General features: G+C 41.2%; 1 protein-coding gene across 1 annotated transcript in view; it reads right to left on the bottom strand.

Moving 5' to 3' along the window:
* Window positions 1-13,063, bottom strand: part of LOC136880928 (E3 ubiquitin-protein ligase RNF216) — a 162,309-nt gene extending 149,246 nt beyond the window's left edge. The window contains exon 1 of the mRNA XM_067153457.2: window positions 12,958-13,063. The gene's annotated coding sequence lies outside the window, so the exon portion shown is untranslated. The remainder of the gene's footprint in view (window positions 1-12,957) is intronic.
* Window positions 13,064-24,263: the final 11,200 nt, after the last annotated feature.

Raw genomic sequence — 24,263 nt, 5'->3', positions numbered from 1 at the left:
ACCATGCCACCTGTTCCAGATCGACCAGAAGGTAATGAGAGCACCTTTTTTTTTTTTTTTTTTCAAATCTTCTAGCTTTGATTCACACATCCTGTATATGAAGAACACCAAGACGAGACTTCATGGCCAGTATAGTTAGAGGATTGCTGAATGAACTGTTCCCAATTTCGGCTGTGAGGGCAAAATATCATGCAGGAGGCCCCACTCATGCCCTCGAAAAATTGCCGCACAATAACAATCGCCTGTGTTCTACATTTTTTCCAGTTTAGAACAGTACTATAAACTGTATAGGCCTACCGGTACGTAACTATTTACTATGTATGAACTGGTCCTCCTTTTGCATACCGGTACCTCATTTTAAAAATGTCATCATCATCATCATCATCTGTTTACCCTCCAGGTTCGGTTTTTCCCTCGGACTTAGCGAGGGATCCCACCTCTACCGCCTCAAGGGCAGTGTCCTGGAGCTTCAGACTCTTGGTCGGGGGCTACAACTGGGGAGTATGACCAGTACCTCGCCCAGGCGGCCTCAACTGCTATGCTGAACAGGGGCCTTGTGGAGGGATGGGAAGATTGGAAGGGATAGGCAAGGAAGAGGGAAGGAAGCGGCCGTGGCCTTAAGTTAGGTACCATCCCGGCATTCGCCTGGAGGAGAAGTGGGAAACCACGGAAAACCACTTCGAGGATGGCTGAGGTAGGAATCGAACCCACCTCTACTCAGTTGACCTCCCGAGGCTGAGTGGACCCCGTTCCAGCCCTCGTACCACTTTTTCAAATTTCGCGGCGGAGCCGTGAATCGAACCCGGGCCTCCGGGGGTGGCAGCTAATCACGCTAACCACTACACCACGGAGGCGGCATTTTAAAAATGTACCTAACTATAAACATATTATATATAGCAAAACTTCTGCAAAAATATATAATATAAACAAATTCAAAATATTTTTGGTCTTACGTTTTTAAATGATTGATTTAGTATAATCATCTTCTTATTCCTTGTACTTTTGCGAACAAAAGGGTGCACTGTTTTATGTACCGTGTGTATAGCATGTCAACGATTTTTCGCATAATTTATACCAAGAGTCTGCAACACCGGTAAAATATCCCTGCCACTACAGGACAAATGACCGCCACTTCGAATGTTAATTAGGCCACGGCAGCTTCCTTCCCACTCATAGCCCTTCCCTATCCCATTGTCATAAGACCTATCTGTGTCGGTGCGACGTAAAGCAAATTGTAAAAATAAAAATTAATAATAAAAATCTTACCGGTGCGCCAAGCGCATGTTGTTTTCTATAAGCCGGTACGCTGTAGCCTACTAGCCTAACTACAGCACTGCGTTAGTGCGTTTAACGAACAGTAACTATCACACTGTAGATTCTTCTATTCCAGCACTAATACAAGACAGTACCAGAACGTGACTGTTTTGCTCGTAAACTGAAGTACCGGTACATACCTGTAAATCTGTCTGAATTGTCCAGTTCAGTGTGGCACATCTATATCGCTACTTACTTGAATACAGAGTGGACGTAAATTAATGCACACCATTGTATATACATTTAATCCAGTATACAAATTGTAATAGTTTACGAGGTGGACAAGTTGGAAGTCGAGAACTTTAGACGACGATTTCCGTGATAGCCAATAGGAAATGTAGGAATAGGGTGATAATAATCACACGACACATGGCAATTATTATCTGTAGTTTATTAGGAAAGAGCCTCCGTGGCTCAGACGGCAGCGCGTCGGCCTCTCACCGCTGGATACCGTGGTTCAAATCCGGTCACTCCACGTGAGATTTGTGCTGGACAAAGCGGAGGCGAGGCAGGTTTTTTTCCTGGTACTCCGGTTTTCCCTGCCATCTTTCATTCCAGCAACACTCTCCATTCTCATTTCATAGCATCTATCAGTCATTAATAAATCACTTTGGGAGTGGCGACCCCATCGTACTAATAGCCTATATCTGCTTCATTCATTACATCCCTGACCCGGTCAATGACTGGAAAACAGGTTGTAGGTGTTCATTTTCAGTTTATTAGGAAATTATCTTTCTGGGAGGGAAGCGACAAAGTGTGTAGCAGTGACCTTGACAGGTTACTGACAAGAACAGCAGTCGCTCTATAAAAGTGCAATTTGAAGAGATACCTACCACAATCTTGTAAACGTATGAAGACTTGATTTTTGTTTGTCTTAAGCTTTTCAAGTTGCACTTTTGCCATGTTATAATAACAGTTGTAGCGTAGAATTGTTGTATAACATGTTGTACATTTTTTTCCAGCTCAGAACAGTACTATAAACCATATAACGGTACGTAACTATTTACTATGAAATGGTGCCCCTTTTGCATACCTCATTTTTAAAATCTACCTAAATATAAAACATATTACATATACCAAAACTTCTGCAAAAGTTGCTCATTTAAGTACTCGTAAATGCTAAATGACAGTACCGTGATCACATGATCAGTAATTTCAATATGTTGTATGATGATTATCATCATAGCCCTATTCTCCCCATTCTAACACCTATTATAGAAATCGTCGTCACAGATAGGTCTTATGGCGACGATGGGATAGGCCTAGGAGTTGGAAGTAAGCGGCCGTGGCCTTAATTAAGGTACAGCCCCAGTAGGTATCTGCCTGGTGTGAAAATGGGAAACCACGGAAAACCATCTTAGGCCTGCCGACAGTGGGATTCGAACCCACTATCTCCCGGATGCAAGCTCACAGCCGCATGCCCCTTACCGCTCGGCCAACTCGCCCGGTCATAGCATTGTTCTGGCGGGGTATTGCTGAGAGAGAAGCATGCAGTATACAGATGGTAAATGGCGTCTATTATCACAACACAAGGCATGCACAGAATAATCGCATGTACTGTATATAGCACCATGTGTTTATCCCTTCCTGTACACAGAACAGCAATCTACACGAAATCATTCACCGTTACCGCAGCCCGACAATGGAATCTCTTACCAGTGGACGTCAGAAGCATGTCCAGCAGCTTAGCTTTTAAACATGCCTGTGTCGAAATACTAGGTAAACATGCATGAATCATCAAATTATGACCTGAAAACACCTACTCCTACCGCCTCTTCATCATCATTTCCCTCTTCCTTTCACAGATATTCTTCTTCTTCCTCTTCTTCTACTTCTTACTAATCCTTCTCTTCACCTCTCAACTGAAGGCGATATTTCGGTGTACTGTAGAAATGTATATATTTTCTAAACTTTTTCTTAAGTAGTTGTTATAGTACTCATTATTCATAATGATATTCTTAGTACTCATTATTCATAGTTATATTCTTAGTACTCATTATTCATAGTTATACTCTTAGTACTCATTATTCATAATTAGTTTAGTTTAGTAATGTTTTATTTTACCTGGCAAGATTAAGGCCTTCAGGCCTTCTCTTCCATCTAACCAGGAACTGAAATATACATATGTTGCATTGTATTACAATAACTACGTCTAATACAAATTAAATTAATAATAATACAAGAATGGTGAGATTACATTAAGATGAAATGAATTAAGATTAAATTAATAAATTAAGATTAAGTTAAGATTAAATTAAGATTAAATAAATCAGACATAAAAAGGGATAAATTCTTAAAACTAATATCCTACATATAAAAAAAAAAGTACATAACATTTGATTTTAAAGACAAATCGGATAAAAATTTTAGACTCTCTACCAGGACATCCATAACAATAGAATGGTTGTAAGTAGCAGCATCAAGTTTACAGATGATCCTTACTGGTGCATAAAATGTCTCCAAAGTGCTTCCTTGAAAGTGTGAATAGCGCTTAACCCCCTGATATTTTCGGGAAGGAGGTTCCACTCACGGCAGGCAATTACTGTGAATGATTTATCATAGATGGCAGTTCTGTGGGTAGGTAAAGCAAGGATGGAATTATTAGTGGATCTGGTGTTAAGACTGTGATAAGAGGATAAGTATTTGAAATATGAAGTAAGGTAAAATGGTTGTGAAGAATGAAGGATTTTATGGAGATGGCATAGGGAATGCACAGTGCGACGGATCTCTAGTCGGGGCCAAGATAGATGGTTATATGAAGGAGTTACGTGGTCATAGTACCGTAGGTTACAGACGTATCTCACACAAGCATTTTGACCACGTTGTAATCTGCTCAATAACTTGCCTCGAGCGTCTCTATATATCGCGTCACAATAGTCGAAATGAGGGAAAACCAGACTTTCTACCAACATTTTTTTTAGTTTTTCAGGAAATAAGTATTTATACCCGCGCAGCATGTGCAATGCAGAGAATATTTTCTGGGTGATGTTCGTGATATGCGTTTTCCATGACATGTCATCATCGAAAGTAATGCCTAGGACTTTTACTGATGACGTGAATGGTATGTTAGTATTACACAACCTTATAGATGGAATCTCTGGTCGATTGACCTTCGTGAGTAGTTTTGGGTATCCAAGGATGATGGCTTGCGTTTTAGCTGGGTTTAACCTAAGCCCACATCTCAAAGACCAAGAAGAAAATGATGTTAGATCCTGATTGATTTTGTCTATGGCGGAAAGTATTAGATTTGGAGATGTATGGAGGTACATTTGTACATCATCAGCATAAATATGGTATTTGCAATGCGTTAGGTTTTGGGAGACATCATTAATGTAAATGGAAAAAAGAAGGGGTCCTAACACTGACCCTTGGGGCACACCACACTGCACAGACCGCCAAGTTGATTTGTTTATTCTATCTGTAACACACTGCCGACGGCCATGCAGGTAGGAATGCAACCAAAGGAGGGCGCTGTCCGAGAAATGGAGGGAATACAATTTCGAGAGCAAGATGTCAATGTCAACAGAGTCAAAAGCTTTGCTCAAATCTAAGAGTATTAAAACTGTCACTTCCTTGTTGTCCATAGCTTCTCGGATGTCTTCTGTGACCTTCAGTAGTGCCGTTGTAGTACTGTGTGCTTGACGAAAACCAGATTGTAGTGGGTCAAATAAGTTGTAAGTCGTCATGTAGTCTGTTATTTGTCTATGAGCGATGAACTCTAGCGCTTTGGATAAAGCAGAAAGTATGCAGATGGCTCTGTAGTCAGATGGTTCAGAAGGGGAAGCTACTTTTTTTAGAGGACGTATAATGCCCGCTTTCCATATTTCGGGAAATGTGCTGTCTACAAGGGAAGAGTTAAATATGTTAATTAGTGCAGGTAATATCACATCCAGAATAATTTTTATCATCTCTATTCCTATCCTGTCATTTCCTTTTGCCGTTGATGTTATCCGATTTATAGCAAACCTGACTTGTGAGTGGGTTGCTGGACGGAAGTAGAAGTTTTCTCTATCTGTTCGCGTCTTTGCATAATTCCCGTCTAGAACTTCCTGTTTCAGCGCTGCATTTAATGTGCAGTTAGATGAAAAATGATCGTTCAGTTTTTCCAAGGGTATATTTATTTCGTCATCGTCTCGTCCTTTGGTAATTCCAAAGCTCTTTATGGATTTCCACAACACAGCTGTTGAAACATTTGGTTGAATTAAACTGTGGGCGTGTCGTAGTTTCGCATTTCTAATCTGTTGGGTCGTAGCGTTTCTCAGCCTCTTATAGTTCAGTAGATTGTCAGGAGTGCAATGTTTCTTAACTCGTCTATAAGTAGCATCGCGTTCAGCCATTAGTGCTCTAATCTCATCTGAGAGCCAGGGAGCTGGCTTCCGCGTAACTCGAGCCTTCTTTTCAGGGGCGTGTCTATCATACAGTTCAGTCATATGTTGATTGAAGAGAGTTACTTTGTCATTTATGTCTTTAAGTTTAAATATGTCATGCCATGGCACTGCAACTGCGTCTTGTAAAAGTTTAATCTTATCAATTCTTCGTAGATCTCTATATGAAATTATTTTCGATTTGAACTTGGGACTTTTAATAGAATAGGCCATAAATATAGCATCATGTCGCGATATACCCGGGACACTAATTTGACCGTGATGAAGAACTAATTCAGGTTGGTTAGTGGCAATGAGATCAATTAAGGTGTGTGATGTGTCTGTGTGATGTGTAGCGTTGAGAGGGAGAAACGTTAAATTGCAAGCTTTAAATGATGTTAAAAGTTGGGTTGTCTGAGGAGAGTTAGGTTCAAGAAGGTTTATGTTAAAGTCGCCCATTATAATTATATTTGAGTAATCAGTGACTAAATCTTGTATTTGAGTCTCTAGATCGCATAAAAAACCCGCTTTCGGTGGCTTATATACTACACCCAGAAGACATTTAACTTCACTCACAGTTATTTCCAGGAACATGAACTCAGGTTTTCGCTCGTACGGACCTGGAGACCTACAGATTATTTTAGGGCGTAAGCTGGTCATAACATACGCAGCGGTACCCCCGGAGGGCTTATTTAATCTGTCGGATCTAAGAAATGTATAACCCGCCAGCTGCAGTCTTTCTATTGCGTGATGTGGTTTTAACCAAGATTCAGAGATTAATATTGCGTGGAAACTGGGAGGCATAAATAGGGCTTTTATTTCGTCCATTCGCTCCTCCGCAAGGAGGCTTTGAGCGTTTATATGGCAAATTTTTAAAGCATTACTGTACGGAGAAAGCTGGTGGTTAATGATGTCCCTTGTCGACTGGGAATGGCAAGAAAGCTCAGATGACAATAGGTGTATGTTGCCTGCACAGCTGGTTCCAGCGACATTGGGGGAGGGTGGAGTAAGTGAAAGGTTTTGAGGAATGTTTGCAAGGAAGAGGGGAGCCTGTTCGTTTGTCTCAAGTTCGTTATCAGGGGGACTGTAAATTACGTTGTTCTCCGTTAAGTTGGAGATGAATATGACAATAATGGGAATGAAATGGAAATAACAATTTACAGCGATCAATACGATAATGGCAATGTGTCAATAATGTAAGTGGAAATAAACACGACAAAAATAAGGCACTGAACCCAGTCTACCGCTACTAACACCAATCTACCACTACGGCAAGCAAAAGTAAGCTATATTACTAATTACGTTCTAATAGAGAGTTAAAGTTAAAAATTACGGTATACTACAAGGTTAACTCTAAAATTAAACTACAATAGAAAGTAACAAAATGTTGTGATCATTTCTCCCGCATATCACTTTAGTTCATTTAACTGTTCCATAGTGCACACTTTAAACTTATTTGATCCTATTTTTATATTGATTACTCCATCAATGCTCCATACCTGGCGTACACCGAACCTCGAAATTGCCTCCTTGAGGACTGCGAGTCTTGTTGCAGTCAGATCCTCTCTTATTGTGACCGCCGTTCCCTTAAGGCCTCTTTTCTTGTGGAAGATTTCACTCCGCTTACGGTAGGAAACGAATTTCACTATCAGAGGTCGTGGCTTCGCACCCAGTCGTCTTCCAATGCGATGGCTCCTGTCAATGTCCCGAAGGTCAAGGTCGACACCAAGATCTCTTGCGATGCTTATTGCGATGACATCGGGATCTTCTCCTTCCTTTTCCGGAATGCCGAAAATACGAATACTTTGCCGGCGCTGGTATTGCTCCAGTTCATCTTGCTTGTTTTTAAAGTCGCTTTTAATTTTTACAAGTTCCTTGTCCTTAGCCTGAAGCTGATCTTGTAATAGTTTGACACTTTCCTTGTATTCCGCTCTTAGTTCCTGGAGCTGCAACATTAGGGGCTGTAACTGTTCGGCTACGGCTACGGCTACGGCCTGCTTAACGAGTTCTTGTATGCTGGCGCCATGCGGCGGGCTGGCTTGGGGAAGCTTCTTAGGAGCCATTATGACAACTTAGTAGTATAACACTGATAGTTTACTGTAGTTAGCTGCACACGTTGAACTTCAGCACGAATGTAATAACGTCTTTATCACTTCAAGCACGTTGAACTTCAGCACGAATGTAATTCTTTATCACTTCAAGCACTATATCACCTGCAATTTACAATTTTTGCGAGAGAAAGTTTGCGCGCGACTAGCAGCTAGCGGCCATTTACGTACGATTTATATTATATAGATGATATGATATTTTTTTTAAGTGTGGTTACTTTTGTTAATGGTATTACTGTTACTATTGTCCATATTATCATATTATTGTCATCAGTAGTTATTATTAAGTGTTCTAGGTTAAGACTGGTTAAGTGTAAGAAAGGGAGTACATCCCTAACTTTGCCAGGATAAATAAAACATATTACTTACTTACTTACTTATTACAGAAATGTTTTCATTTCTCCCCTGAAGGGGGAGGCGGGCCTCCTAGACGGTGACGCCGTCTCAGATCGGGAGATTTGTTACGGTCAAGGAGACGTGCGGAGAAGGTGAGAGGGTTGGCGGCCGTGGCCTATACTAAGAACTGTCCCGGCATTCGCCTTAGTGCAGGAGAATCGAAAACCATGGAAAACCATTCTCAGCACAGCCGACGGTGGGGACCAGCCCCTCTCCGTCTCTCGAATGTAGAGGCGTAGAGCCACGGCAGAGCCGCGGCCAGCCCTCCTCTGCGCGGTTGGTCGGTCGGAGTGCAGAGCTGTCGGACCAGCCGAAGCCCACTCTGGTCGCGTAAACGAAGTAATCCTACCTATGTGTCACTCTCTCTCTCCATGTCCTATCAGCTTTGAAGTTCCCGAAAATGTACAAAAAAATAAAAGGTAAATATATATTTCAATTTGCAAAAGTTCTTGATTTCGAGTGACTTCGGCGATATAAACCACTTTTTAAAAAACGAAAGAAAACTTTTCCCTTTGCGAAAATCGACTGATCTTGAATACGACATACGTGTCTCGATCTTGCCATCCATCAACGGTTGCTAGGTAACATCACGTCACACATTTTGTACAGCTAATTCAGATGGCCGCCAACCATAAGACATAGCCTGCACGGTTGGTTCATCAATCGAGTTCACTCCCAACTTAGCCTATATCTCCTCATTCCGAGTATCTTCCTGCCATTGTTCCCACCCACGCGTTTTTTAGTTACCTGGCGCATACTGACAATCTGATCCTGACAGTCACTCTGTGGCCGAAACCACTCTGGTTTTCATCCAACATTTACGGTGTGGTTTACATAGTCTATTTAATTAATGGCGTGTGGCCTCGGACAGGGCCGCACTAGATAGACAGGCCAGAAGGCTCGGGCCGTGACGTCACGAGAGTGGCTGGCGTTCAGCATGGCAGCGAAGGGCCCGATCTCACTTTCACCATGATATTGTTCATCTATTCAACCTTAACGAAATAATTGAACACTCCTTCAATTGTGGCTTTACTTAGGCGTGTATACTATACGAGTTTTATGCGGGGAGAAAACTGGCTGGGCAGTATATGTACATTTCTTTACGTAAAATTATGCTGACGTCATGTAAAAGATTAGGACGCATAATACGTATACACATAGTTGTAATGTTACTAGGAAAATACATTATGGCAATTCACAACAATAGTCTGAAACCTTTCTTAGAAATTAAACTTCAACTTAAAACTTACCTAACAATTCCAAAGGTTTCAGTTTATACATTTTTTATTTTCCTGAGGGTTTCTTCTTCTTAGCCATGAGTTTGTCTACGGTAACTTTTCTATTGTTATTCAATAATATATTACAAAAGATGTATATAAATTTGTCAACGAAATGTTTAAAACTATTTATTTAATCACTGCATGTTTTAAACATGACGTTTTCGTTTTCCAGAACATTGTTGACAAGCGAAATCAGAATTTTTCTCTGAGAATCCTCAGGTAAAAACATTAGTATACAGGTTTACATTTTGCAGCTCTAAAAGAGTCTGGTACAACACCTTTTGGTCCAGGGCAAGAGCAAGCCAAGGGCGCACTAGATAGAATCAGATAGACATTTTTTTGACTGACTCAGGGTTGTCAAAGTCAGGATAAGTTGTCAGCTTAATTAAGCCAGTTATTTATTAAGATTTTAAATAAATGACCAGTATCAAATAATTATTTATTTTTTGTGTTTCGTCAAATGGGTTTTGAAAAGTGGTTTGTAAATTGCTCTTGCACAGCTTTTCAAACATTTTCCTACTAACACTGTTATTATTAGAAATTATGCATGCTACTTTATAAGCTATAGGCCTATCTGTTAATACTTTAAAGACTTGCAAAGTTAGTTCTTCTAAGAAATGTCACGTTAGGTTCTTACATGGAAACAAATCAACAACGTCTTTATTTTTTTAAAGACTGGATGACAACATAAAAGTTCGTGCAGTTGTAGCTAATGTAGTGTTATTTTCTCCGCTTTTACTACTAAAAGCAACTCCCTCTACCTTTCCTCCTACCGGGAGATTTGGCCGTGCGGTTAGGGGCGTGCGGCTGTGAAGTTGCATCGGGAGATAGTGGGTTCGAATCCCACTGCCGGCAGCCCTGAAGATGGTTTTCCGTAGTTTCCCATTTTCACACCAGGCAAATGCTGGGGCTGTATCTTAATTAAGGCCACAGTCGCTTCCTTCCAGCTGTTAGGCCTTTCCTATCGTCGCCATAAGACCTATCTGTGTCGGTGCGACGTAAAGCCACTAGCAAAAATAAAAACAAAAAATAAAACCTTTCCTCCTTTATAGTTCAGCTCACGTTTTACGTAGACTCCATCCAACAAGTTACAAAATCTTTCATGCTCCTTTAACAATTTTAGTTTCTTTTTCAAGTAATTCCAATGTGAATCATCAATACCCGAATTTCCCGTGCCTAGTTTTGCAATAAAAGACTGTGAATAACCGGGTGAGGCATTGTAAGAAACGTTGACTGTCTTATCTTCTTTTACGCCCCAGGAAATGCGAAAAATATTGAAGTGAGCCATGTTATTAGTATACAGGAGTAAGATACTTTCTTTGCAAAGGCTATATTTAACTGTTTCTTAAAAAATTATACTTCTATTTTGTCGTGGACAGTCACTTTTGAGTTACAAGCAGGTCTAAACAGGAAGTTATAAATACTTTTCTAGTATGACCATTTTAATAACTTGCCCCCGTCACCTAATGCACGTACCGTATATCAGGATTATCACTCATGAAAATATCATGTTTAATGGCTTTAAAATCAAGAGCCTCGTTTAATGTTAAGGAAGTACCAATTTTCGGAATATTTTCCTCAGTCATATACATTTTCAAAATACAGAGACTTCGGCTGTTAAAATTGACGAAAACTTGGTCCAGATCTAATTTGCGTTTAATACTGAAATTACCCTGAACGTCATCGAAGTCCTTGATCTAGTCATATTCTTCCTCAGCTTTCTTTTTTCCTTCCTCTTCCCGTTTTTCAATTTCTTCTTGTCTTGAATAGGATTTTTGCTCGGTGTTGGAAGATTTTTAGACAGATAGGCAGGCACATTTTCGAACTTAGAAATAGCGTCGTTTGAGAGTTTTAAATGGTTAGGTTTTACAGTTAAAATAGACTCATCAGGTCTTTTAACAGAATCGTCCCTAATTACGAAACTTCGTCGAAGTGTTTTATGCACACAACTGAGCTTGCTGAAGAGACGAATTCGGTTCGATGGATGGCTATGATCCACTTTTGTTTCCGAAACAAGTCAGTAGGAAATTTAAACACTGAAATACAACCAGGTATACAACACGGCGTGGCCATAATTCACAATATTCACCAACGTTTAAATCATTCAATACCATCGATAGCCTCACTGCTGCGAGGTTCAGATCAGCCTACAAGTCACTGGCGAGAAGTGAAGCGGCTGGCGACTTGTGCGACGTAGCGTCCGAAGTGGAAGGGGAGCCTTAGGGCCTGTCTGTCTAGTTGGCCTTGCCTCGGAGGAGACGTGGTGCAGATCTATCAAGCTGACGCCGTATAGGCGATCTGCGCGTCTATAAGGATATGAGCCGTCGGAATTAACCAGTGAAAATTAAAATCCCCGGTTCAGCTTGGAATCGAACCCGGGACCCTCTCGACCAAGGGACAGCACGCTGATCATTTAGGGATGGAGCCGGACGCATAGTCTATTAATGCGAAGTGTAATGATTTCTTAAACCCTCAATGGAGACCTACGCCCTGAACAACTTGTTTACTTACACCAAAGCGAACATAAAAGTCATAAAAGAATTTATTTAATAATAATAATAATAATAATAATAATAATAATAATAATAATAATGTTATTGGCTTTACGTTCCACTAACTACTTTACGTTTTTCGGAAATTAGGTGCCGGAATTTAGTCCCGCAGTTCTTTTACGCGTTAGGGTATTTGAGCACCTTCAAATACCATCGGACTGAGTCGGGATCGAACCTGCCAAGTTCGGGTCAGAAAACCAGCGCCTCAACCGTCTGAGCCACCCACTCCTCCAAAAATCTAGCATTCATTCCTCATATTCAGTACAAATAACACCAAACCAGGAGTGCCCACTTGCATTTGACGGTGGTCTGAAGACTCTACACCAAGTGACACCATGTGCTCTGGAATGGTTGTCAAATTTGGATATTTCCATTTGATTATTTGTAAACTTTTGTGTACTTGTACATCATCATCATCATCATCTGTTTACCCTCCAGGTTCGGTTTTTCCCTCGGATTGAGCGAGGGATCCCACCTCTACCGCCTCAAGGGCAGTGTCCTGGAGCTTCAGACTCTTGGTCGGGGGATACAACTGGGGAGTATGACCAGTACCTCGCCCAGGCGGCCTCACCTGCTATGCTGAACAGGGGCCTTGTGGAGGGATGGGAAGATTGGAAGGGATAGGCAAGGAAGAGGGAAGGAAGCGGCCGTGGCCTTAAGTTAGGTACCATCCCGGCATTCGCCTGGAGGAGAAGTGGGAAACCCTAAACCACGGAAAACCACTTCCAGGATGGCTGAGGTGGGAATCGAACCCACCTCTACTCAGTTGACCTCCCGAGGCTGAGTGGACCCCGTTCCAGCCCTCGTACCACTTTTCAAATTTCGTGGCAGAGCCGGGAATCGAACCCGGGCCTCCGGGGGTGGCAGCTAATCACGCTAACCACTACACCACAGAGGCGGACGTGTACTTACGATATTAGTATAGTACAAATAATGTACTTACATGTAATAACTTAGGTTTGAATGTGAAGAACAATCCTCCTAACTGCCAAATGTTTATCCACTCCTCAGGACAGAAGTCAAGGTCTGAAAGAGAAAACTCGCCTGTAAGCAAGTGTCACAACACCAAGAGCTGTGCACTTAAGATCTGTTGTTATAGCTGCATGCTAACGTTGACGTTTCGTTCTTATCGCATTCTGCGCCTGCTGCTCGTATCTCGCGTTGCCAACCTCTGAAATTGTGATAAAAGCTGCTCACGAATCATTTCCATAAAAGGGAGCTCCCCGAAAAGCGTATTCTGGTTAGGATGTGGGATCGATTCCCCTCCCCTCCCACCAGTCACAGGTTATTTGAACATTCAGAAGGATTACCACTTATTGAAGAACGCAGTGTTATAGTTGAGCCGGTGCGACACAGTAGCGGCCTTAACATTATATTTTTATTCCATTTTAGCCGACTATAACCGGAATTATTAAAAAAAAAAAAAAAGCAATTTGTACAAGCCATGTTGTCTTATCAGCTAATTCTTTCCTTTATTTTCTTTAATTTCTAACGAAATTGTTAGCGAAAATACGCACAAAATATCGTCCGTCGCGGGTAACCTATTTGTATAGCGCCACAGCAAGTAGTGGAGACTTTGCATGTGGTGTGAGGAAGGGTAGCTGGGGTACGTTTTTTTGACAAGTCATGGACACTGAGGTATGTTTCGCCCGCTTGCCGCGCGCATTCCTCAGTCTGACAGTTTCTTAATGTGTAGTCAAATAGTAAATGATTTATTTGTAATATATGTGTACTATTGTTCCTTTGGTGAAAGTGTTATTGTACAGTATTGAATCAAAATCACAAAAAAACTATTATTACCGCTCTTAATTTGGTGAACTGTCAACCTTTACCTCTCTGTCGAAATTCGCTCAAAGAGCTTAAAAAATAAAGAGAAAATGGCCCCCTTTCATCTTTATTCAAAACTGAAGTTATTTTGTTGAAACACTTATCCATTTTTGGCTTTTCGGTGTCCGGACATTTCGTACCACCTAGGTCATTATCTACCTGCGAACTGTTTTCCCGTAATCCCCAAGTATTTACGCCAGGACAATCCGTACCACTTGAGGTCAAATTGCAATTCCATTTCCACACCAGCGGGCGTAATGAGTTTGACAGACACACTTTAGAAATCCGAAACAAATATCCATATTATATATGTATGTAGTCCGCCTCTGTGGTGTAGTGGTTAGCGTGATTAGCTGCCACCCCCGGAGGCCCGGGTTCGATTCCCGGCTCTGCCACGAAATTTGAAAAGTGGTACGAGGGCTGGAACGGGGTCCACTCAGCCTCAGGAGGTCAAATGAGTAGAGGTGGGTTCGATTCCCACCTCAGCCATCCAGGCGAATGCCGGGATGGTACATAACTTAAGGCCACGGCCTTCCTTGCCTACCCCTTCCAATCTTCCCATCCCTCCACAAGGCCCCTGTTCAGCATAGCAGGTGAGGCCGCCTGGGCGAGGTACTGGTCATACTCCCCAGTTGTATCCCCCGACCAAGCGTCTGAAGCTCTAGGACACTGCCCTTGAGGCGGTAGAGGTGGGATCCCTCGCTAAGTCCGAGGGAAAAACCGAACCTGGAGGGTAAACAGATGATGATGATGATGATGATATATGTATATATATACTAGCTGATGTACCCGTGCTTCGCTACGGAATTCTAGTGTACACGATGAGAGCAAGATTGTATTAAATTGCATATCTCTTAATGTTACCCTAGAAATGCGACGGGGAAGTCACCGAAAATCTTTTCTCATATGAAGACTGAGTTAGGGAATTTTCACTGTAATGGTAGACCCGCTTGCATACAATCAGGTTGGGGGAGTCTTCATTATAATGGTAGACACTCACTCTCCACCTGCCTTTTTACATCCTCAGAAAGACTGTCTTAGTGGTTTTCCAAACAGAAATGAACATACATTACAATGACGTCAGTAGGAATGGCACGATTAAAGGAAATGCTGTCATATGAAATACTTGATCAAATGAAACACCACAAATTTTCTCACTTTTAACGAACAGGACTACACTGCCGATCTAACAGTCCAAAGTTTCAGAGCTGGAATGACCAAGCTGCAGACAGCTGTGATTCGTGAACACTCTTCGTCGTTTTTCGGCGAGGAGAGGGTCGAATAGTGGAGACTCCCAGGGCAAAAACTATGCCCTTTTACCAATCTGTTTCCTAGGAGTACCCGATGAGTCGGAAAATATCAATTTACTACACTGGCGGCGGAAAAATCTATCTGACTTTGAGGCAAATTTTTCCTCCAAGCCAGAGGAGAAACCCCCTCTTCACTGATAATTTGAAATAAAGTGAGTGTAGAATTTAATAAAAGTGAAGAGGAAAAAGCTTTTTAAAGAAACGGCTCTTTTCAGGGTTGAATTTTGAGTTATTTAGTGAATTGTGGTGCTATAATTTGGAATAGGACTAAATTGTTATTCTAGATCAGGCCATACTACTACTACTAAATCAGCCTCTGCCTTAAGTATGCACACTGCTCATTCGAAAGAGCACATTGCAGTATTCCAGTATCGAATAACTGGAATACTATGAAGAACCAGTGTGTTACGTACGAGCTGTATCAGGAAAAAGGTGTGAACCAGAGGAATGGCATGCTAAAGAAGAAAGTTTTCTAACTTCCCGGCTATTTCCTGCCAATATTCAGTCAGGCTATTATACTCGGTACGCAGCAGTAATCCCATCTATCGGAGTGGAAAGGCAGCATAAGAGACAAATAACATCACAACAAACAATGGTCAATGTAATGTTATTGTTGATCAATGTTAAGAGTTTTGTCTGTACATTGGTCAGAAATTAAAAATGATGGTATTTCTGTATCGGTCGTGTCCATAGTAACAACGAAATGCACTTTTTAATTTTCCGTAATTTCTGTCTGTCTGTATGTCTGTCTGTCTGTATGTATGTATGTAAAGTCCGGGAATAGGCCGCTACAACCCAGGCCATAAATAATATTATTCACGCTGAGAGAAATGGTAGTTTAGGGGAAGGCCTAAAATTTAATTCTCAAATATTTATGTTATTAGTGGTCCTATCTTAATGAAAATTGGTATGTAAAATCCGGAAAGAAGTTCCTACAATCTAGGTTATAAATAATCGTATTTACGCTGAGAGAAATGGTAGTTTAGGGGAAGGCCTAAAATTTAATTCTCAAATATTTATGTTATTAGAGGTCCTATCTTAATGAAAATCGGTACGAAAAGTCGGGGAATAAGTTGATACAATCTAGACTATAAATAATTTTATTAACGATGCGTAAAATGGTAGTTTAGAGGAAGGCTTAAAATTTACGTCTCAAATATTTGTGTTATTAGTGGTAATGTCGACAAATACTACATAACTAAAGTTATATAGCATTACATTTCCGATTATTTATGTCTTCTACACTTTTATCGTACCGGCTATGATAACAGAGATATTCATGAATTTGGATTTTTGCTGCTAAGTCCATACCAGCGTCGAGTGACGAGAAAATGGGTAAACAGAATTCAATGAAAATCTGTATATAATACAAGACTTTCAGAAGATTGATACAAAATTTCAATGATTTCCAAGAGAAGGAAAAGAGGAAAGGTAATAATAATATCTGGACACAAGAGAGGAGGAAACAGCAAAGTGAAAGGATGAAGAACTATTGGAAGTCAAGAAAAGAAGGATTAAGATGAATGCGCATGGTTACTTTCCGTGGTCCTTAGATGGCCAACATCGAGGAAAGAAGAAGAAAATCGGTATGTAAAGTCGGGGAATAAGGAACTACAGTCTACGCTATAAAATTTTTTGTAAGACCCCCTAATATCACAGAGTCGAAAGAAAACTAAATGTGAAGGCCTACAATACAGAACAATAACGTTACATTGACCATTGTTTGTGGTGATGTGCTTTGTGTCTCTGTTGCTCCTCATCTCCTATATATACGATTACTACTGCATTAATTTGCTTTACGTCGCACCGACAGAGATAGGTCGTATGGCAACGATGGGATGGGAAAGGGCTAGGAGTGGGAAGGAAGCGGTCCTTTCCTTAATTATTGTACAGCCCTAGCATGTGTCTGCTGTGAAAAAGGGAGACCATGGAAAACCATCTTCAAGGGTGCCGACAGTGGGGTTCGAACCCACTACCTCCCGGATACAAGCTCACAGCAGCGCGCCCCTAATCGCATGGCCGTCTCGACCAGTCAACCGAGTATAACAGCCTGTCTGAATATTGGCGGCAAGTAGCTGGGGATTTAGTAAACTCTCTTCTTTAGCATGCCATTCCTTGGTTCATAAATTTTCTGATGCTACTGGTACGTAACAAACTGGTTCATCATAGCATGCGAACTATTCAATCCCTACTCTGAGTCACTGATTGGAATGAGCAGTGTGTATATTTAACGGAATAATGGCAGAGGTGTGTTCACGGCTGTCTGCGGCCTGGTCATTCCAGCGCTGGAACTTTGGGCTGTTAGATCGGCACCGTAGTACTGTTCGTTAAAAGTGAGAAAATGTGCGGTTTTTCATTTGAACGAGTATTTTAGGCCTATATGGTAACATTGCTTATAATCGCTACATTCCTACTGACGTTTTTGTAACGGCCTAAGTTGACTTCAGTTAGGAAAGCCACAAAGACAGTCATTCAGAGAATCCCGTAGCGAAGCACGGGTACATCAGCTAATATTATCATAAGAAAGTCGATTTTTTAAGTATAAATACTGAACCAAAGTAATACAATAGAAATATATGTACATCGTGTTCGGGCGAAATGTGCCTGACGAGCACAAGGATAGGGCCTGTTGTGAATATTTATAAACTACTTCATTATTTCAATATCAAGCAAGTAAAATAAAATATTCTGATGAACTGGCCGATATGGGCTTTGAAGGTCAACGCGGGAACAGGAAACTACTGCAAGGTGGATGTTGCTAGGTCCCTGCAAATTACTAATCTTCTTCTTCTTCTACCGCTTTTTCCCACACCTTGTGGAGTCGCGGGTGCGAACTGTGTAGCGCATGTGGACTTGGCCCTGTTTTACGACCTGATGTCCTTCCTGACACCAACACTATGTCGAGGGATGTAGTCACTATTGCGTATTTCTATGGTGTTTGGTAGTGCAGTGTATTGTCTGATTATGATGAGGAGAATGTTGGCACAAACACAAATAACCGGTCCCGGAGCCAGTAGAATTAATCACTCGTGATTAAAATCCCTGATCCGGCCGGGAATCGAACCGGGTACCTTCTGAACCGAAGGCCTCAACGCTGACCATTCAGCTGAGGAGTCGAACCCGAGAATGACGAATACGAGATAACCGAATTAACACGTGTGCCAATCAGATCAGATGCGTCCGACGGAGGATTAACATCAGTAGTAATGGGCCGATGACCTAGATGTTAGGCTCCTTTAAACGACAAGCATCATCAAGATCAGTAGCAGTCGCACCGTGCTGTAGCTTCTGCGCCAGTAATGGATAATGGATATACAAATGAATACATTATTAGGATATGGTTTTTACTTCGCAATACTCCCCACTCTTTCAAGTGGTCGGAATGTCCTCTCCTCAATATTTTAAAGTCATTAGCTGACACTTCGCGGGTAATCAGCCGATCAAGTGGTACGAAATGTCCGGTGGTACGAAATGTCCTAGAAACGGCTTTGGTTTCTTGCAAACTATAGATAGCAGCAGTGGTTTAGTTGGACCGGAACGGGCCGGAACGCCGTTCCGGAAAATATTTTCCCGCTTTAGAATGACGTAACATTTTTACATTCAGTAAGAAAATCTTATAATCTATGCATAGCGCTGAAACGTCATGGGTGTACTCTAGCGGACTAATATAACCTTACGGTTTTATGTTCATAAGATACGGTCGCTTTTACACTCCTGTGCGGTTTTCTGGTTCTCTAAAGTTGGCTACACTGATATTGGATTCGGAGAGCGGGAAGTGAGCACAACAACCTTCTTCCACTCGTTATGTTTGTGTGAATCCAAGTTTTATTTTATGTTTTGCTCAGTGTGTTGCTATGAATCTCTCTGTAGTTAATGAACATCAGTAGCCCCGTAGTACCTTCCAAGTTTTCGAGCGGCTGTGAAAGTGAGTTGTGAGTGTGACCATGAGTTCACTGAAGTGGCTGGGTTCAAAAAAAGCGTGCTGGGGACGAAGATGAAGAATCAAATAATACTAAAAATGTGCGTGATGGCTCAAGTAAAAACGAAACTGAATGGAGTTCTGAGAACATTAGTTTCATTAAAGACGTGAGTATAAAGACAGAGCCTGGGTTAAATGTTGCTGAAACGTGTGATGCAGATTCAAGGGAGAATCTAGATTATGGTTCTACACCTTCTACCATCGACTGTGAAATTCAAGAACGCAGCTACCTAAAACAAGATTTTCCAGACTGTTAGAGCAAGTCTCAGTACCGTTATTTTTTGTCAGCGAACAAGTGGTTATTTGCAGAAAATAAAAATTTAGGCTGCAATATATGTAATGAGGAAAGTAAATTAGGATTAGGAGTTTCTAAAGGGGCAGGACTTCAGCTAATGAAAGTATGGGTAGAATGCCAGATTCATCCCAACGGAAATAACATTAATCAACAACAAACAAGCCTTCGTAAAAAATATTTGAGCACAAAAATTCGGAATCTCACAAGAAATCTATGTTAGAAGAATCAGAATCTAATAAAAAGATTTTTTTTGTAGTTGTTTTACGTCGCATCGACACAGGTAGGTCTTATGGCGACGATGGGACAGGGAAGGGCTAGGAGTGGGAAGGAAGCGGCCGTGGCCTTAATTAAGGTACAGCCTGGTGTGAAAATGGGAAACCACGGAAAACCATATTCAGGGCTGCCGACAGTGGGGTTCGAACCTACTATCTCCCGAATACTGGACACTGGCCGCACTTAAGCGACTGCAGCTATCGAGCTCGGTAAAAAGATATTTGAAAGTTGCTTAGACACTATGAATGTCAAACACATAGCAACCACTGTTCGTGTATTTTGAACAGCACACTCAATTGCGAAAAGAAAATAGACCTACTGGCTTATGCTGAACTTCAACAATTAAATGGTTTAGATATGGGGACGAGTTCTTCATACAAATTTTAGTTGTGCTAATATTATTGAACACATTTACAGGAAGTGAGAAATAAAGTAGCAAAATCTATAACAGAAAATCAGAGGAGAATCAGTATTATGATTGACGAATCAACAACAGTTAGTATAAAATCTGTTTCAGTATTTTGTTTGAGATGTGCTCCTTCAGATAATTCTGAAGTTGTTTCTTTTTTTCTGGGACTTGGCAGAACTTGAATCAACTACAGCAGATGTTATTAATCGAGAGATTTTGAAGAATCTTTCTTCATATGGCAGAACATTTAGTTGGTCTAGCATGTGATGGGGCCTCTGTAATGTTAGAAAGAAAAAGTGGATTTGGAGCACAGTTTTTAAAGTTATTTCCAGATATATCAATCTGGCACTGTTTAAACCATCACTTGGAATTGGCCGTTTCTGATACAAGAAATGAAGTTACAGGTGTTAACCACTTCTATTCTTTCTGTGACAAATTGCATTCTTTATATAGCATGTTTCCCAAAAATCAAAGGGAACTCAACATTTGTGCTGCTTCACTGGAACAAAGAGTTAAGAATGTTTGGAAAATATTTACAATAAGATGGGTAGCATCAAGCCAGAGAACTGTAAAAGTTGTCTTGGAAAACTATAGTGCACTAGTAAAACATTTTAGTGAGGCCAAAAATGACCACCAGAGAGACTCCAAAGAAAGGGAAAAATTCCAAAGTCTAGAAAATATGTTAATATGTGTAGAATTTCTAGAAAATATTGCAATTATTGTATGATGCATCTGACAGAGGCTCAAAATGCAATCAAGCGCACTATAAAATTGTTTGAATTTATGTGTAACTCAGCTTCTAGAGAATATTACAGAACAGTTCTTAAAGCAGCAGAAAACAAAAAGTTTAGAAACATAGGATTGCATGATTCTAAAAAAGTTGTAAAAATTGACAGAAAGCCGTTTTTCAGAAGTCTTGTGAACAATTTAAATAACAGGCTTATGGAAAATATTTCCACATCATCTCATCTTTGTTTCAGCTCTAGTCAGCAGAGACATGAGAATGACAAAAGTTATCAGTTATTCAAAGATACTGTACAAAAATAATTGGCCCTCCACTTCTACTTTGGATACCTGCTATGGCGATGAGAGTGTTGGCAACCTTTGTAACTTTTTGCACATGTCGGACAAGAGGAAGTACATTAATGCTTTTGGAAATTATGTCGAGACCAAGGAAACTCCAGTGGAGCCGATGCCTTTAATCAAGACTGTACAAACCATTCCTATCTCTTCAGCGGAAGCTGAAAGAGCTTTCAGTACCGTGAATGAGATCCACACCGAAAAGAGAAATAAACTGCTGGTTGCAAGAACAAGCGGACTTATTTTCATGAACAGCGTTGGACTTCCTGTGCATATATTTAACCCGCAACCATATGTCAAGTCATGGCTACGAAAGGGGAGACGTTCAGTTGATGAAAGAACCTGTCGGAAGCATGAGGCCGCTGATTTTGACACCCAATACGAGTCCATTTGGAAATTGGTGAATTTATAAGGTGAGTTCCTGTAAATATTTTGTTCCAACTAAATCACTGGATAGCAGCGAGATAACATCTTAAGCCTAGGTCCCACTTGGCGATATTCTCGTTGCTAGTTCTAGCTGCGAGTTCTCGCTGATAGTAAAATCGCTACGAGAATTTATGTCACATTACAAAGACTCAAGCGAGGTAGTAGATAGAGGTACAAGCAGCGATAACACTGTGTTTCTGCGTTTCAGTAGACTAGTTTGCTGAGTTTTGTGTAATTTTCGTGGCGTTTTATAATAATGTTGTCTGTTGGATTGCGGTGTAATGTTACAAGACGTTTGTTGAGACTTACAGTGCATGAGGTCAGTCGCGAATTATTGATAGTGTTGACGAAAAAAACAAGAAAACGTGAATGGGTGGGAGACTGGATAGAAAGGAGAGGTCATCTTGGAGCCTCCAACAGACTAATGCAAGAGCTTTTACAGAAGATCCGAAAGCGTACCGCAATGTTCTAAAAATGAGCCCTCGCAAATTCGATGACTTGCTTGAAATGATTACACCACTTATTGTAAAGCAAAATACGAAATTGCGTATGGCGATCTCATGCAGGACAAAATTGGAAATAACACTACGATGCTTGGGAAGTGGTGACAGCCTAATGTCTGCTCTGTATGCGTCTTTTAGGTTTTTTATCTTCTTGGCCTCATCTAGCGTAACCGTAAATCCCAACTCGTTTAATTCACTGATAATTTTAGAACAAGCACTGTCTCTAAGATCTCCTTTTATGTAATCACAGGTCGAAACGTCCCATAGGGCCTCATACTTCCGTAAAACCTCCAGAAATGGTATTATCTGATCACCTGACCACTTTGTATTAATTTTAAATGATAACACTGGAAAGTATATTTATAAGGTATTTTAAGCTAAAACTTCTCACTACTGTGCACTTCCTGTCTCAGCGATTACGCTGACACACAAGACGATGAGTCACTGCGTGATGATCACGTGACTAGCTAGCAGCGAGAAAAGTTAAACATGTCCAACTCTTCTCGCAGCGATTTTCCTTCTCGCTGGGCTTACGGCGAGTAGCGACTTTTTTAGTCATACTGAGCGATTTAAACAGCGAGTACTCGTTGCTAGCTGACTCGCTGCTATAAAATCTCCAAGTCCAAGTGTGACCTAGCCTTTACGGGCAAAGACGGGTAGTCACAGAGTTAACCATTCTGCCTCACTTGCAGTCCGATAGTGTCAAGATTACACGTAGTGGAAGCCTTTTTTTCCGCGTTTTCACTAACGTGCATTGTTTGTGCTAGAATTTTGTCCCACAGAAGTTCTGTCGGTAAACCTCAAGGTAGGTAGAGTGATAGCGACCACAACCAAAATCACAAAGTTGATTTTTCTCGAAAACCGTTACAGTTATGAAGAAAATGCTTATGAAAATTTTAATTTAAAATCACGCGGTGTACTTATTTTCGATAGGGTCAACCGTTTGCCTGCTATTTTAGTTGTGTGGAGATGGTGGTGGTGGTAATTATTGTTTTAAGAGGAAGTTCAACTAGGCAACCATCCCCTATATAACACTAACCAGAGAGAAAAAAATGGAAGGGTGCCGAGACTTCGAAAATGAAGGTATCGGCCAAAGAAAGACAACGGCCACGAAGAGCGTTAAAATGAAAGACTCCCTAGGCCTCGAGTGCTCTATTATCGTCGGGGTCGGAAACGAACAAGATTTGACCAAGGGAGGCTGGATAGGACAGATGAAAGTGAGGAGCCTGACACAAGTGGAAGCAGTGCCAGGACTCAGCTGAGGGCCTCGTGATCGCCAACCCACGCTTCCAAGTTAAGAGTCCCTGGGGCCCCTTTTAGTCGCCTCTTACGACAGACAGGGTATACCGTGGGTGTTATTCTGCTGTTATTCTACCGTCCCGACCCACAAGGGGGAGGGGGGGAGTTGATGTAGAGCAAAACTTGCCCATATTTGGGACATGCCCCTGTAAAATCCCTCACTAGTTCGAAACGGTGAAAACATATCAAAATCAAAAGTATCCCTTAGGGCCCTTTCACACGATCCACTGCTTGCCACGCCACTCCACTCCACTCCACCAGAGGTGTGGTAAAAGGCCGGTAGCGTTCACACGAGACACTTCGTGTAGCGCAACCTCCGTCCACTCTCGTCAACAGCAGGCTGCTGTCGACCGGCCTGAAGTGTCTTCCACACTGGGCGACCGGAAGCTCACTCGTCACTGAATCAGATTAGCTCGTTCAGACAGTCAACATATGAGCTACAAGTTCGAAGATTTCGTTTCAAAATGTCGGTTCCATTCATAGATACAGAAAAGTTAATAATAGAAATACAAAATCGGCCTTGTCAGTGGGATTAACGAACGACAGACTATTCAAATAAAATAAAAGGCTTCAAATGTGGAATGAAGTTTCCCATGAAGGGATTCCACTTTCTGCCGAACTGGACAACTCCAAAGAGAGAGAAGTTGATATCTACAGTAATAGGCTATATGTGTTATATGTTAACAATTTTCGATATTCCAATAACATGGGTCATTGAAAAATAATTAATCAAGCCTTTTAACAGTCTTCATTTCAAAAGAACTGCTTCCAATTAAATTACATAATAACATTTTCTTATTCGGACCGAACACGATAGCCACAGTCGCTTATGTGCCGCCATTATCCAG

The sequence above is a fragment of the Anabrus simplex genome, chromosome 9 (genome assembly GCF_040414725.1).
Source record: "Anabrus simplex isolate iqAnaSimp1 chromosome 9, ASM4041472v1, whole genome shotgun sequence".
NCBI classification, from domain to species: Eukaryota; Metazoa; Arthropoda; class Insecta; order Orthoptera; family Tettigoniidae; genus Anabrus; species Anabrus simplex.
The sequence above is the reverse complement of the archived record's forward strand: the minus strand, read 5'-3'. Positions and strand labels throughout refer to the sequence as shown.